The following is a 14,208-nucleotide window of genomic DNA, read 5'->3' as shown; positions in this document are numbered from 1 at the left end:
GGCTGCTAACCCAGTACACGCAACGTACTGGCCAGTGAGCCATTCTTCCACTTTTGACTTAATCTATTAATCCCTTAAAGTCCAACCAATATATCTACTCCAAAATAAGGTCTTAATATGTAAAGTTGGCAACTTTACTCTTTTGCATGACCTAATGGGACCCAAAATCCGTTTTCATCCAAATACACCCATAAAATGAACTCTAACTAATGCATGGTTCCTCAACATCCATCAATATGAGATTTTTATGCAATAAAAACCTCAAAAATACCAAGATCTGTCATCCTATGATCCTGGAGTAGCTCATGCTCACAAGGATGACTCAAGTGACCATAAAATGCCGAAAACATAGCCCTATACTAGATCTAACACAGATGAACGGTTTTTACCTTCAGATGCTTGGAAAGTTGATGAAGACTCTGGATCTTCAAGCTTTATGCCAACCAAAGATTCACCACCAAGATTCTCCTTCTTGAAAGAGCACAAAAACACCAAAGGATCACCACCAAGGCTCAAAACACACGAAAAAACAACTAGGGTTTCATGGGGAGTCTTTAGAGGGAAGGAGGCCGATGAGGGGAAATGTCTTGAGTCCATAATGTTGCTTAAATAGGGTCCAAACCCTAAAATTAGGGGTTTTCCCTGATTACATACGCCCCGCGTACAAGAGGTACGCCCACCGTACGCTCCCCTTCCCAAAAATTTCAATAATTCCCCTAGGGACCAAATCTGCAAACTAAATACACACCAATGGTCGAAATGAAAAATACCTTGAATCAGGTGTTACACTTTAGTCCTTACAATATTAAATATAAACATATTGTGTTTTAGCCAATTTTCTCAACATGAAAGTTGTGGTAGACCAAATTACGAACCCATGGATATAAAGAACGTTGAAATCAAATGTCATATGAAGACGTTATGATTTTCCGAAGTTAACATGAAAATAGCAGGATACTGACAGCTTAGAAGGGTAACTGGTCACATCTAATGATACAACCGCCCAACCACCCAATTACCTGTCATAAATGCCACCTACCAGCCTTAATGTCGAGGAGTCAGATCTACAGAAGACACAACACATATATTGAATTTTTATCCCTATAAATAGAGGGTCACCCCTCACTTTTTCCTTGCACCTTTTCACTTTCAAGAATTTCTCTCTCCCTCTCGAGATTTTGATCACCATGATTTGAGTTCTCATTCTGAAATTCCGGGAGCGAAGCAATTGAAGTTATGGAAAGAAATAAGGAAGTAGGCATCGAAGTTCTACACATGACTATTCGGATTTCGTCAAATTGAGTAAGTTACACTTACTTTTATCTATAAATGGGTATATTCATAATCACTGTTATATTAATAGACCAGTCACCTACTCTAGTTACAAGTATTGATTGATCTACATAAAGGAGAAGTGTCTAAAATAGACCATGGTTGTTGGATTTCAAAAAGGATATACATTGGAATAGTCCTTCCTCCCGACTGTCTTGACCGGCTAATCCTTATTTGATAGCCATGAAAGTATATTTTGGGATTAATGAAGTATCTAAATATTAGTTGTTATGCTTAAATAGTCAGTAACTAGTATAATATATTATAGATTGTTATGTGCTGGTTGAGCTGTCTGCAAACCAACCTACTAAGCTATTTCGAGATTGTTCAGGTGAGTCATATCACTATACTATATATTATAATGTATAACCTTGTGTGCTAGGATATATGGAATACTGAAGTAGAGTTGTATCCATTGACTAACATAGTCTATGTATGATTAAATGTTTTTTTACATGATTCGCTCATTATGTCTGTATGAGGAATTGACAGGGGAACTGCGACAGGCCGTAAGCCTATAGAATCATGTTGACAACAAAACGACGACAGACCGTGAGTCCGGATATACCCATTATTGGTGAACGACGAGAGGTCGTGCCCATTTTTTGTATGCATGTTTAAATTTATATATTATGATATATGGTATATTGGGGAACTAACTAAGTTTTGGCTTATAGTTGTGGATTAAATGTTTTTCAGGTAGTTCCTCTGATCGTGGGAAGGCTCCAATGTGTTGTTGGATTTTTATTCCAAATTAGTTTCAAAAACTCGAGATTTTAGCAATAGAAGACTTGAAATTTCGAAATAAATATAAACAAGTTATACCCACCAAGGATCATCTTGCAAGAAATGGAAAGAAAACAACAACCATAGAAAAGTAAAAGAAATAACAACCTTTGTTGTCTATGATTCTTCAAGGGAAGGCTTGGAAGTTGTAGAAGAACATGGATGGAATCCTTTCCTTTGTGGACAACAACAAGAAACCAACTTGAAGATGATGCAAGTCTTATGAACTCTTAATCTTTGAGCCAAACCTAAGTATGACTCAAAGAGAGCAAATGCAAGTAACCAGAAGCCTATAACACTTTTGTAAGAAAAGAGTGAGAGACAGAGAGAGTATTTACGGTTTTTAGAGCAAGAGAGTGATCAAGAATGAAAGCCTCATGCATTTTCTTAAAGTTAAAACAATACCCACAAGTCCTTAAGCATTTAAGCACTCATACACCTAAAGCTACATGTCCCCCATGCTCTTAAATCATGTCATGTTTTTTATTAAACAAATTAAAAGATCATACATACTCTTTCCCTCTCAATCTACGACATTGAGAAGAAAAAAGAATACAAACTTTATCAATTTTGTAAACTAGTTTACAACATATATACCTTAACCTTTTGGTAAAAGACAAAAAAAAGTCTTTCTAGTCCAAAATTTAGTACATGACTTAATAAATCATACTATATGATATATATTATGTTACATACCATTGAAAGTTATTATTTCCATGAAATAAATAATTTCAAATTAATTATAAGTGTTAATGAATATGTGTTATAATCAATTTCTAATAAATAATCAATTATATCAAGTTGTTCTTAGTTCAACCCTTTAGGATCATATGCTAATTAGCAATATCATTCTAATATGACTCTTGATCATACAAGATCTTTCTAATATCCTCTTTGCACAAGACTCATATTATATTGATATAGAAAGTGGTGAACATCTTGCAACATTTCACTTCCCCCAACAACATATGAATTTGTGCCACTCTATCAATGCTAAATTCCCCATAAGCCCAAAGCTACAATTGGTTTTTAAGGCAAGTTATCAATTATCCTTTACTACAAATATCATGTTGAGCATGATATATAGATCGTAGTCAATCCCATTTAAGTGTTCAACTATAGATAAGGTGTAACGCACCGTTCTAAGAGTAATTGTTCATGGATTCCCGAGATCAAGAGTAAGGGCGTTTCGGTATTTTATGGGCAATGGGTTTTATTCAAGAAGGTTTCGGGTCGGGGTGTGTTGCTAGAAGCATAGGGCTTTTCGCCACCTTTTTGTGGATATAAAGTTCGTCGGAAACGGACATAGAATAAAGGAGTTATGACACTTTAAAGATAATGTCAATAATGGTCCTTAAAGGAAATATTTGGCAAAGGGGTCCTAGGCATGCATGGAGTGCATGCGTGTAATTGGCTGGGTACGCCCAGCGTAGAGTGGTTAAATGCATGCGGGTGTTGGGGGTGTACGCCCAGTGTACGTCCAGTATCCAGAAACCCTAATTTTAGGGCCAGCCTATAAGGAACATTATGGTTCCAACCCTAGCCTCCATATCTGCCCACTTACTCTCGGAAACCCTAAATAGTCGTTTTCTTCCATGATTGTGGATATTTGACCTTGGGGAGCTTGGTTTGGCAAAGGAGAGCCTAGGAGAAGAAAGAAGAAGTTGTCAAGGAAGGAGTTGGGTGGCTGGAGCTCGTAGATCTGGGAAGGCATCATCTTCTGGAGCCCTTTTGAGGTATAAAGTCTCTTGCTTGACATCTATTTTGTGAAGATCCAGGTGTTATGAAGTTTTGACACCATTTCTTGTCCCAAAAACCCCAAAGTGATGCATTATGCGAGTTGGCTGAGATTAGCTGTCCTTTCAGACCTTAGGAGAGGTCTTGAGTGAGAAAAATGAGGTCCTAATGGCTTTGGTTGTCTCATGAATGATGTAGGTAGGTCTTAATGGATTAAGACCTTGAGTTAAGAGCTTTATGGACGTCCCAAGTAATAAAGTTTGAGACTTAATCCTAGGCATGTTTGGTCGATGGATCTAAAGTTTGGGCTTAAGAGATTAAGCCATTAAGAACTTATATGGAATTTTAGTTTAGCGAGATTATGCCCTGCGTAAGTTGATGTACGCCCAGCATAGTGGGTCAGTGTCCCATTCCCAGTCCGCGAGAATTGAAGTACACCCAACGTACCAAGAGGGGTACGCCCAGCGTACTCCCTCTGTTGGGTTTTCAATTTTGGGCCTTAAGTGATTGGGCTGTTTATGGGCTAGCTGGGCTTGGGCCATGACTGAATATTATGGATGGAGTAATTTGGACCCAATAATTATTATGGACCTTGGATCTAGGCCCGTTTGGTGAGGTGGGCCGAATTTAGTAAAGTGGGATTTGCATGAGAATTTGGTTTTGGGTCTTGGCCCAATAAGAGGATGATGGACTTAATGAGTATTATGGGCCCTTGGTCTAGAAAGTCATGATGGTTTCTAATGTGATGATTTTGCATGTGATAGTTGGGATTCCCAGTGAATCAGCAGTAAGAGATTTGCAGGATTTCGGCAGTTGCAAGGTGAGTTTTCCTCACTGTACTCAAGGGTCTAAGGCACCAAGGCCGGCCCTTTGAATTGTTGTTAGATCTTGTTATGTTACGTGATGATATGCTTGCTAGTATCCTGGTAGATAGGATAGTGATATGATGATATGGTTTGTTAGCTTAGTATCCTAGAGAAATGGATAGTTGTATGATCGCTAGTTTTGTTGGATCAGCTCCCTGGTAGTTGGGTAGTGATTATTTATAGACCGGTAGTTGGTCTTGCCTCATGTATGCTGGTAGGAGGTTACCTGCGTGTTATGTATGTTGAGCAGTAGCAGAGGGTATTCCATCCCGGTAGGATGATAGGGCCCTAGTGTGTTGGTTCTCTAGAGTATTATGTGGTTGCCTGTTATGTGTACATGTCTGATAGTGTAGATTGGCATTCCAACCCGATGGTTGTAGGCCAGGAGTATTCCATCCAGGTAGGATGATTGGACTCGTAGTAGTTTGGAATTCCAACCCGATGGTTGAGGGGCCTGGGGTATTCCATCCCGAGGGATGATTGGACCCATAATAGTATTAGTTACAGTATGTATAGGAAGTGGGGGATTCCAACCCGATGGTTGTGGGCCCGGAGTATTCCATCCAGGTAGGATGACTAGACTCATAGTAGTTTGGCATTCCAACCCGATGGTTGAGGGGCCTGGGGTATTCCATCCTGAGGGATGATTGGACCCATAGTAGTTATTGTTGTACGTATAAGGGTTTGGGCATTCCAACCTGATGGTTGTGGGCCGAGAGTATCCCATCCCGGTAGGATGATTGGGCTTGTAGTATGTAGGCATTCCAACCCAATGGTTGAGGGCCAGGGAAATTCCAACCGGAAGGTTGATTGGACCCGTAGTATGTTGTTCGCTGTTTTATGCATATGTTTTTGTGTGTATGGGTACTTTGGGGGAACTCACTAAGATTTCGGGCTTACAGTTGTGGTTTATTGTTTCAAGTGCTTCAGGGGATTGTGGCAAGGCGAAGGCGTGATCGTACCGCTCCTCATGTTTTTATGATATATGTGATATGGTTCTGGGGGAATAATCTGATGTTTAAACTATTTTGAAAACAAGATGTGTGATCGTAATGATTTTTGAATGAAATAAAATGTTTTATTTTGGTTGAAATTTTTGGTCGTTACAAGTTGGTATCAGAGCCTTGGTTTGAGTGAATTGGAGGAACATTCGTGTGAATCCAGTCTCAAATCAAGGAGAGGTTTTCAAAATAAGTAAAGGAGGACGCAGAGGGTACGATCAGCTGGAGCCAGTAAGTTACCCCAAAATACCATACAAGTTATTTGTTTTGAGATATGTTAGAACAACATGCTAGTACTAGGCTAGGGATATTCAGGAATTACATGATAGGATTGCCTGATTTATGATGCCTGCTAGCCTAGGGTTCCTTGATATGAGCTATTTAGTATTCCTTTAGGGGTGAGGATTGAGTGCTTGCTATGTATGTTGTACTTAGGGCGTTGTGATGATACTTGAGACAAATATGGGTAGGTGTGGAAGGTAGTATGGGCCCGTACTACTGAAAGCACAGGACCCATACGCATGTCAAGGAAGTCACAGCCCCTGGGTTGTTGGTTAGAGGATAGTTCTTGGCGGTTATGCGAGGTATCTGAGATTCTTATGGTTCATTTCAGCATGGCGGATGCGAGACGTTTCAAGTCAGGATCCGGTTCGGGATCGGGATCAGGAGAGGGTGGTCAGGATGGATCAGTACCACCCGAGGTTATTGGTCAGATGAGTACGGAGGAGTTGGATGCTAGGATTCATGATATCCTGCATGATGAGGTTGCTGCTATGTTTCGGGCTGAGTTACTAGAGCTGTTTGGGTCGATGAAGACCGCCATAGTTGAGTATTTTGATGAGCGCTATGCGGCTCTTGCAGAGACAGCGGCCGCGACAATCGCAACGGCTATGGCAGCGACAGGGGGAGGAGCTAGTTGGGGCTTTCATTATCGGGATTTCGACAATACGAAGCCCCCTACTTTTGATGGAGTTCAGGATTCGATCTTTGCTATGAGATGGTTGTCGGACGTGGAGGGTTGCTTCTTCACGTGTTCATGCCCTTCGGATCAGAGGGTGAGGTGCGCTTTGAACCTTTTGAGGCTCGGGGCGAAGGATTGGTGGAGGTTGACCACGGGATCTTATTCTGATGCGCAGCGGGCTGTAGTTTCGTGGGATCAGTTCCGGGAAATGTTCAGTACTCATTATGTTCCACAGGTTGAGAGAGAGAGAGAGAGGTTGGCTCAGGAGTTCTTGGAACTCAATCAGGGTTCAGAGTCGGTGACGGAGATCACCAAGATGTTCACTGAGAGGGCGATGTTTTGCCCGGAGTTTGCTTCGGAGCAGGCTCAGATGTCTCAATATCTGAGTATGCTCAAGAGGGACATTAGACAGTTTGTATCCACTCAGAGGTGTAGTACCTTTTTGGAGTTGCAGGAGGCCGCTAGGCGGCCTGAGTTAGAGATTGAGCTCCAGTTGAGAGAGCAGAGGTAGGCCCCGGTGCAGTCGCAGCCTGCACCGAAGCGGATGAGCCCCACTGATTATCGTCAGGGAGGTCAGAGGAGTCGCACTTGCGGGAAGTGCGGCAAGGTGCGCGAGGGTAGTTGTTGTTCTTCTTCGGGGTGCCACAAGTGTGGCAAGGAGGGACACATAGCCAGGGATTGCAGGCAGTAGGCTCTAGCTGCCGGAGTTCGACTTTGTTATCATTGTGATCAGGTGGGCCATATGAAGGCCCAGTGTCCTCTACTAGCTTCCAGGTCAGTGCAGGCCCCAGCGACAGCCACTTTGAGACTTACCGATGGAGGTCAAGGTCGAGCAGAGCCTCTGAAGGCTCCAGGGCGTGCTTATCAGCTTGTGATCGAGGAGATCAGATCTGAGCCAGAGGTGTCAGTCGGTATGTTTTCTGCCTTATCTTGTTCATGTTGTGGTTATGATATGTTGTTATTGCATGAGATGTTTTAGTGTTGTATGTGTTAGAGGAGAGCGAGTATTAAGGGTTTTTAGAGGGTTATCATCTAGTGTGGTATTCGTGAGGAAGGAAGGTTATGGTTCGAGAACTCAGAACTTTCAGCAGGAACTTGGGTTCCTTGAAGTTCGACGTATTAGTGGGTTCGATTGAATAGCGTGTTAGCTTCACCTCCAGTGGATGGTGGTTAGTTCCCTAAGTGGGGGAGAATCGCAAATTCTCGGAAGAGCCACTGGATGTAGAAGGTTGCCTAGCGCGGCTTGAACATCGGTCATTGGGACGGTGCGATGAGGCGGTTCGGTTATAGTAAGGGCCTACATGTGTCGAGGAAATGTGACAGACTATGTATGGATTGTTGGTTATAAGGTCAGTCTCTGAATATGTATGCATGTTATGAAACAGTGATGGGCACCGCTAAGGGGTGATGTATAGCGAGAATCTGTCGCTGGGACAATGTTGGATGATGCGTAAGCATGTTTCAGTCTCCTTGGAAGAGGAGGGGGTAGTGACTCCAGATTGGAGGGTTGGACAGAGGAAAGTAAGATAACATATTAACAGACTCGGGAGCAGTCTGGACTGGTGATGAGAAGTGTGCAAGGATATTGTAGCCATAGGTCAAGGACCTAGAGATCATGTTAGAGAAGTACGAGTGGGTTACACTCAGGTGTGGCAAACTGGAGAGTTCAAGGGGGGGGGGGGGTGCAAGGACAAGGTCCTTTGTACCGAGTATGGTTATGGGTTTGAGTTATGTATGTGGAGGTATTCCAATCTGGGGTATTCCATCATGAGGATGACCAAACCCTATGATTGATTGGACCTGATGTGTTTGGTATTCCAACCCGAGGGTTGATTGGGCCAAACATGAGTAGGATGTGAGGGTATTCCATCATATGGATGAGCGGACCTGTCGTAGGCATGCCTGGTATTCTAGCCCGAGGCTGATTGGGCCAGGCGTGAGTGTTAGTTTTGGTAAGAATATCGATGTATGTTCGTTTGGGTATGAGTTAAGAGAGACCAAGTGTGGCCGACAAAAGAGTATGACTCGTGGTCCTGTTTTCAGGTTGGGAATTCAGGTTCCCACGGTTGAGTAGTATCTCTTTATAGCAGTGGGAAGAGGTCAGGGGATGGTTAGTTTGGACGACCTGTCTGAGAGAAGGATCCAATCTAACTTTCCAAGTTCAGGGCTTGTCGGAGAGGTAGGTATTTGAGACTGCATGAGAAAGAGTAGGTATCTCTTCGAGATGGAATTCCAGTGGGGTTAGCCGCCCGTGGTAGTCATCGCGCTTTAGGGGCGTCAGTGTGCCTTTCGGGATTTTGGGTAGCAAGAATTGAGAATTGGCGATTTCGAGGGCGAAATCATATTTAAGTGGGGGAAAATTGTAATGCTCTGTTCTAAGAGTATTTATTCATGGATCCCCGAGATCAAGAGTAAGGGCGTTTCGGTCTTTTATGGGCAATGAGTTTTATTCGATAAGGTTTCGGGTCGGGGTGTGTTGCTAGAAGTGTAGGGTTTCTCGCCACCTTTCCGTGGATATAAAGTTCGTCGGAAACGGACTTAGAATAAAGGAGTTATGAAACTTTGAAGATAGTGTCAATAATGGTCCCTAAAGGAAATATTTGGCAAATGGGTCCTAGGCATGCATGGAGTGCATGCGTGTAATTGGCTGGGTACGCCCAGCGTAAGCTAGGTTACGCCCAGCGTAGAGTGGTTAAATGAAGGCGGGTGTTGGGGGCGTACGCCCAACGTACAAGATGTACGCCAAGCGTACGTCCAGTGTCCAGAAACCCTAATTTTAGGGCCAGCCACTATATAAGGAACATTATGGTTCCAACCCTAGCCTCCATATATGCCCTCTTACTCTCAGAAACCCTAAGTAGCCGTTTTCTTCCATGATTGTGGATATTTGACCTTGGGGAGCTTGGTTTGGCAAAGGAGAGCCTAGGAGAAGAAAGAAGAAGTTGTCAAGGAAGGAGTTGGGTGGCTGGAGCTCGTAGATCTGGGAAGGCATCATCTTTTGGAGCCCTTTTGAGGTATAAAGTCTCTTGCTTGACATCTATTTTGTGAAGATCTAGGTGTTATCAAGTTTTGACACCATTTCTTGTCCCAAAAACCCCAAAGTGATGCATGATGCGAGTTGGCTGAGATTAGCTGTCCTTTCAGACCTTAGGAGAGGTCTTGAGTGAGAAAAATGAGGTCCCAATGGCTTTGGTTGTCTCATGAATGATGTAGGTAGGTCTTAATGGATTAAGACCTTGAGTTAAGAGCTTTATGGACGTCCCAAGTAATAAAGTTTGAGACTTTATGAATCCTAGGAATGTTTGGTCGATGGATCTGAAGTTTGGGCTTAAGAGCTTAAGCCATTAAGAACTTATGTGGAATTTTAGTTCAGCGAGATTACGCCCCGCGTAAGCTGGTGTATGCCCAGCGTAGTGGGTCGGTGTCCCATTCCCAGTCCGCGAGAATCGAAGTACGCCCAACGTACTCCCTCTGTTGGGGTTTCAATTTTGGGCCTTAAGTGATTGGGCTGTTTATGGGCTAGCTGGGCTTGGGTCGTGATTGAATATTATGGATGGAGTAATTTGGACCCAATAATTATTATGGACCTTGGATCTAGGCCCATTTGGTGAGGTGGGCCTAATTTAGTAAATTGGACTTTGCATGAGAATTTGGTTTTGGGTTTTGGCCCAATAAGAGGATGATGGACTTAATGAGTATTGTGGGCCCTTGGTCTAGAAAGTCATGATGGTTTCTAATGTGATGATTTTGCATGTGATAGTTGGAATTCCCGGTGAATCAGTAGTCATAGATTTGCAGGATTTCGGCAGTTGCAAGGTGAGTTTTCCTCATTGTACTCAAGGGTCTAAGGCACCAAGGCCGGCCCTTTGAATTGTTGTTAGATCTTGTTATGTTACGTGATGATATGCTTGCTAGTATCCTGGTAGATAGGATAGTGATATGATGATATGGTTTGTTAGCTTAGTATCCTAGAGAAATGGATAATTGTATGATGGCTAGTTCTATTGGATCAACTCCCTGGTAGTTGGGTAGTGATTATTTATAGACCGGTAGTTGGTCTTGCCTCATGTACGTTGGTAGGAGGTTACCTGCGTGTTATGTATGTTGAGCAGTAGCAGAGGGTATTCCATCTCGGTAGGATGATAGGGACCTAGTGTGTTGGTTCTCTAGAGTATTATGTGGGTGCCTATTATGTGTACATGTATGATAGTGTAGATTGGCATTCCAACCCGATGGTTGTGGGCCAGGAGTATTCCATCCAGGTAGGATGATTGGACTCATAGTAGTTTGGCATTCCAACCCGATGGTTGAGGGGCCTGGGGTATTCCATCCCGAGGGATGATTGGACCCATAGTAGTAGTAGTTACAATATGTATAGGAAGTGGGGCATTCCAACCCGATGGTTGTGGGCCAGGAGTATTCCATCCAGGTAGGATGACTAGACTCATAGTAGTTTGGCATTCCAACCCGATGGTTGAGGGGCCTGGGGTATTCCATCCTGAGGGATGATTGGACCCATAGTAGTTATTGTTGTACGTATAGGGGTCTGGGCATTCCAACCCGATGTTTGTGGGCCGAGAGTATCCCATCCCGATAGGATGATTGGGCTCGTAGTATGTAGGCATTCCAACCCAATGGTTGAGGGCCAGAGGTATTTCAACCGGAAGGTTGATTGGACCTGTAGTATGCTGTTCGTTGTTGTATGCATATGTTTTTGTGTGTATGGGTACTTTGGGGGAACCCACTAAGCTTTCGGGCTTACAGTTGTGGTTTATTGTTTCAGGTGCTTCAGGAGATCGTGGCAAGGCGAAGGCGTGATCGTACCGCTCCTCATGTTTTTATGATATATGTGATATGGTTCAAGGGGGTTACTCTGATGTTTAAACTATTTTGAAAACAAGATGCGTGATCGTAATGATTTTTGAATGAAATAAAATATTTTAATTTGGTTGAAAATTTTGGTCTTTACATAAGGCCTTAGATGTTTAACTCTCAACGAATAAGAGGAATAAATCTCGTCTTGACTACATATGCCTCTTGCATGGTTCACATCATACATAACAATATATTTTATAACTTTCTGTTTTAAGAACACCATTTGACTACATCAAAGTATAACACTCCCCATACTCAAGTCCCATATATGCATCTCAAGTATTAAGGATATACAAATATTACCTTTATCAAGTGTCATGCATGACAGTGATCCATGAAATGATTTTGAAGGGGTGTATCTAATACTTGATCTCTATCAAGTACCTATAAAATAGGTTACAATGATTTGTCAACCATTCCAATTCATATTAGTCTTACTTTATTATTTCTCTCACAATAATAACCGTCAGTGGATTTTAGAGTGAATTGACTTACTTAAGGATTAATCATGTTAATAAAGAATACAACAAATATTTAAAGAAAATATCATATGCCATATATATCATAATCATTAAAATAGATGATGTTTTACAATGTTCTAACATTCAATACTAAAACATAAATACAAGCTAATCACTAAAATAACGAAGTCCAATTCCTATATTATGACCTTCAAACTTTTCTTAAAGAAGGGGCTTTGTGAAAGGATCCACCAAATTTTGATCAGTGTGAACTTTACAAATACTAATTTCACCATCTTTAAATTCATGTTGAATGTAGTTGAATCGCCGGTAAACATGTTTGATCTTCTTGTGTGATATGGGTTCTTTGGCCAAAGTAATAGCACCCTCGTTGTCACAGAAGATTTCTAGGGGATCCTGAATGGAAGGAACAACGCCTAAACCTCCAATGATTTTCTTCATCCAAGCAACTTCTTGTACAACTTCTGAAGTAGTGATCTATTATGACTCTGTAGTGGATTGCGCTACAACACTTTGCTTAGAGCTTTTCCAAGACACTACACCCCCGTTGATAATGAACACATCCTGATTGTGACTTACAATCATTTCGATCTGTTATGAAGGAAGCATTAGTGTAACACTTTACACTTAAGTTTTCTTGCACACCTCTATAGACGAGGAACATATCCTTAGTTCTCCGTAAGTATAAGGATGTTTTCACAACTATCTAATGAATCTCCCCTAGATTTTGCTTGTAGTTTCTTTTCATACTCATAACATAATCAAGATCTAGTCTAGTACAATTCATGGCATACATGATGGATCCAATTGCCGAAGCATATAGAATATCTTTCATATTGTCTAGCCTAACCTTTGTGCTAGGACATTGGGATGAACTTAGTATTGTGTCATGTGCCATTGGTACATATCCGATCTTGGAGTTGTCCATATTGAACTGTTTCAAGACTTTGTCAATATATATACTTTGGGTTAAACTTATTAATCATTTCAATCTATCTTTGTAGATATTTATACCAAGAATGTATTCCACCTCACCAAGATGTTTCTTTGAGAAACACTTTCCATGCCACGAATTTACACCTCGTAAAGTTGAAATGTGATTTCTTATGATAAGTATGTCATCCATATATAGGACTAGGAAGGTCATCGAGCTCCCACTAGTTTTCATGTAAACACAGAATTCATCTTCATTTCTAACAAAAGCATACTTTATGATTTCATCATCAAAACGATTATTCCAATTTTGAGAATCTTGCTTTAATCCGTAAATTCATCTCTTGAGCTTACACACTTTATTAGGATGCTTTTGTTCAACAAAACCTTTGGGTAAAACCATATAGACAACTTCTTCCAAGTGTCTATTTAGAAAAGTGGTTTTGACATCCATTTTCCATATCTTATTGTCATAATATGCGACTATGACAAGTAGTATCCTAATAGATTTAATCATAGCAACAGGTGAAAAGGTTTCATCCTAGTTAACTCCTTGGGTTTGAGTGAATCCTTTAGCAACAAGTCTTTCTTTAAATGTGTGTAAATTGCCATCCATGTTGGTCTTCTTATTGAAGACCCACTTACTCCCAACAGTCTTAAAATGGGGAGGAAGTTCAACCAAATCGCAAACTTGGTTTTCTCTCATGGATTGCATCTCTGTGTTCATGGCATCAAGCCATTTGTTAGATTCAGGATCTACCATTGCATATCGATAACTGACAGGCTCATCAACATTAATCATTCATCAATGATAAATCAATATATCTCAAGTTCCTAACGAATTCTACCGGATTTATGAATGCTTTGTGTTTCAGTAGGTTGAAGGACAATGATCTCTTCATTTTTAAAAACCTCTTATTCAGTACTAGTACCAACTAGAGTTGCATTGGGTTGCGATTTTTGATCTTATTTAAGTTCCACATGCCTCCCACTTGCTTCATCCATTGGAACCTTGCTTTCTAAGAATTCAACTTTTCGTGAAAGAAAGATCTTATTGTCACTAGGGATGTAGAAGTAACATCCTAAACAATCTTTAGGATATCATACAAATATGCATTTAGTAGACCTAGGTTTGATTTTGTGTGAAGTTTTCTGCCTAACATAAGCGTCATAGCCCCAAACTTTCATATAATTTATGGATGGAAGTAGTCCTCAAATCAAGGTCAGCAATAGAC

Source organism: Lactuca sativa, chromosome 7 (genome assembly GCF_002870075.4).
Source record: "Lactuca sativa cultivar Salinas chromosome 7, Lsat_Salinas_v11, whole genome shotgun sequence".
Lineage (NCBI taxonomy): Eukaryota > Viridiplantae > Streptophyta > Magnoliopsida > Asterales > Asteraceae > Lactuca > Lactuca sativa.
Note: the sequence above shows the minus strand (reverse complement) of the source record.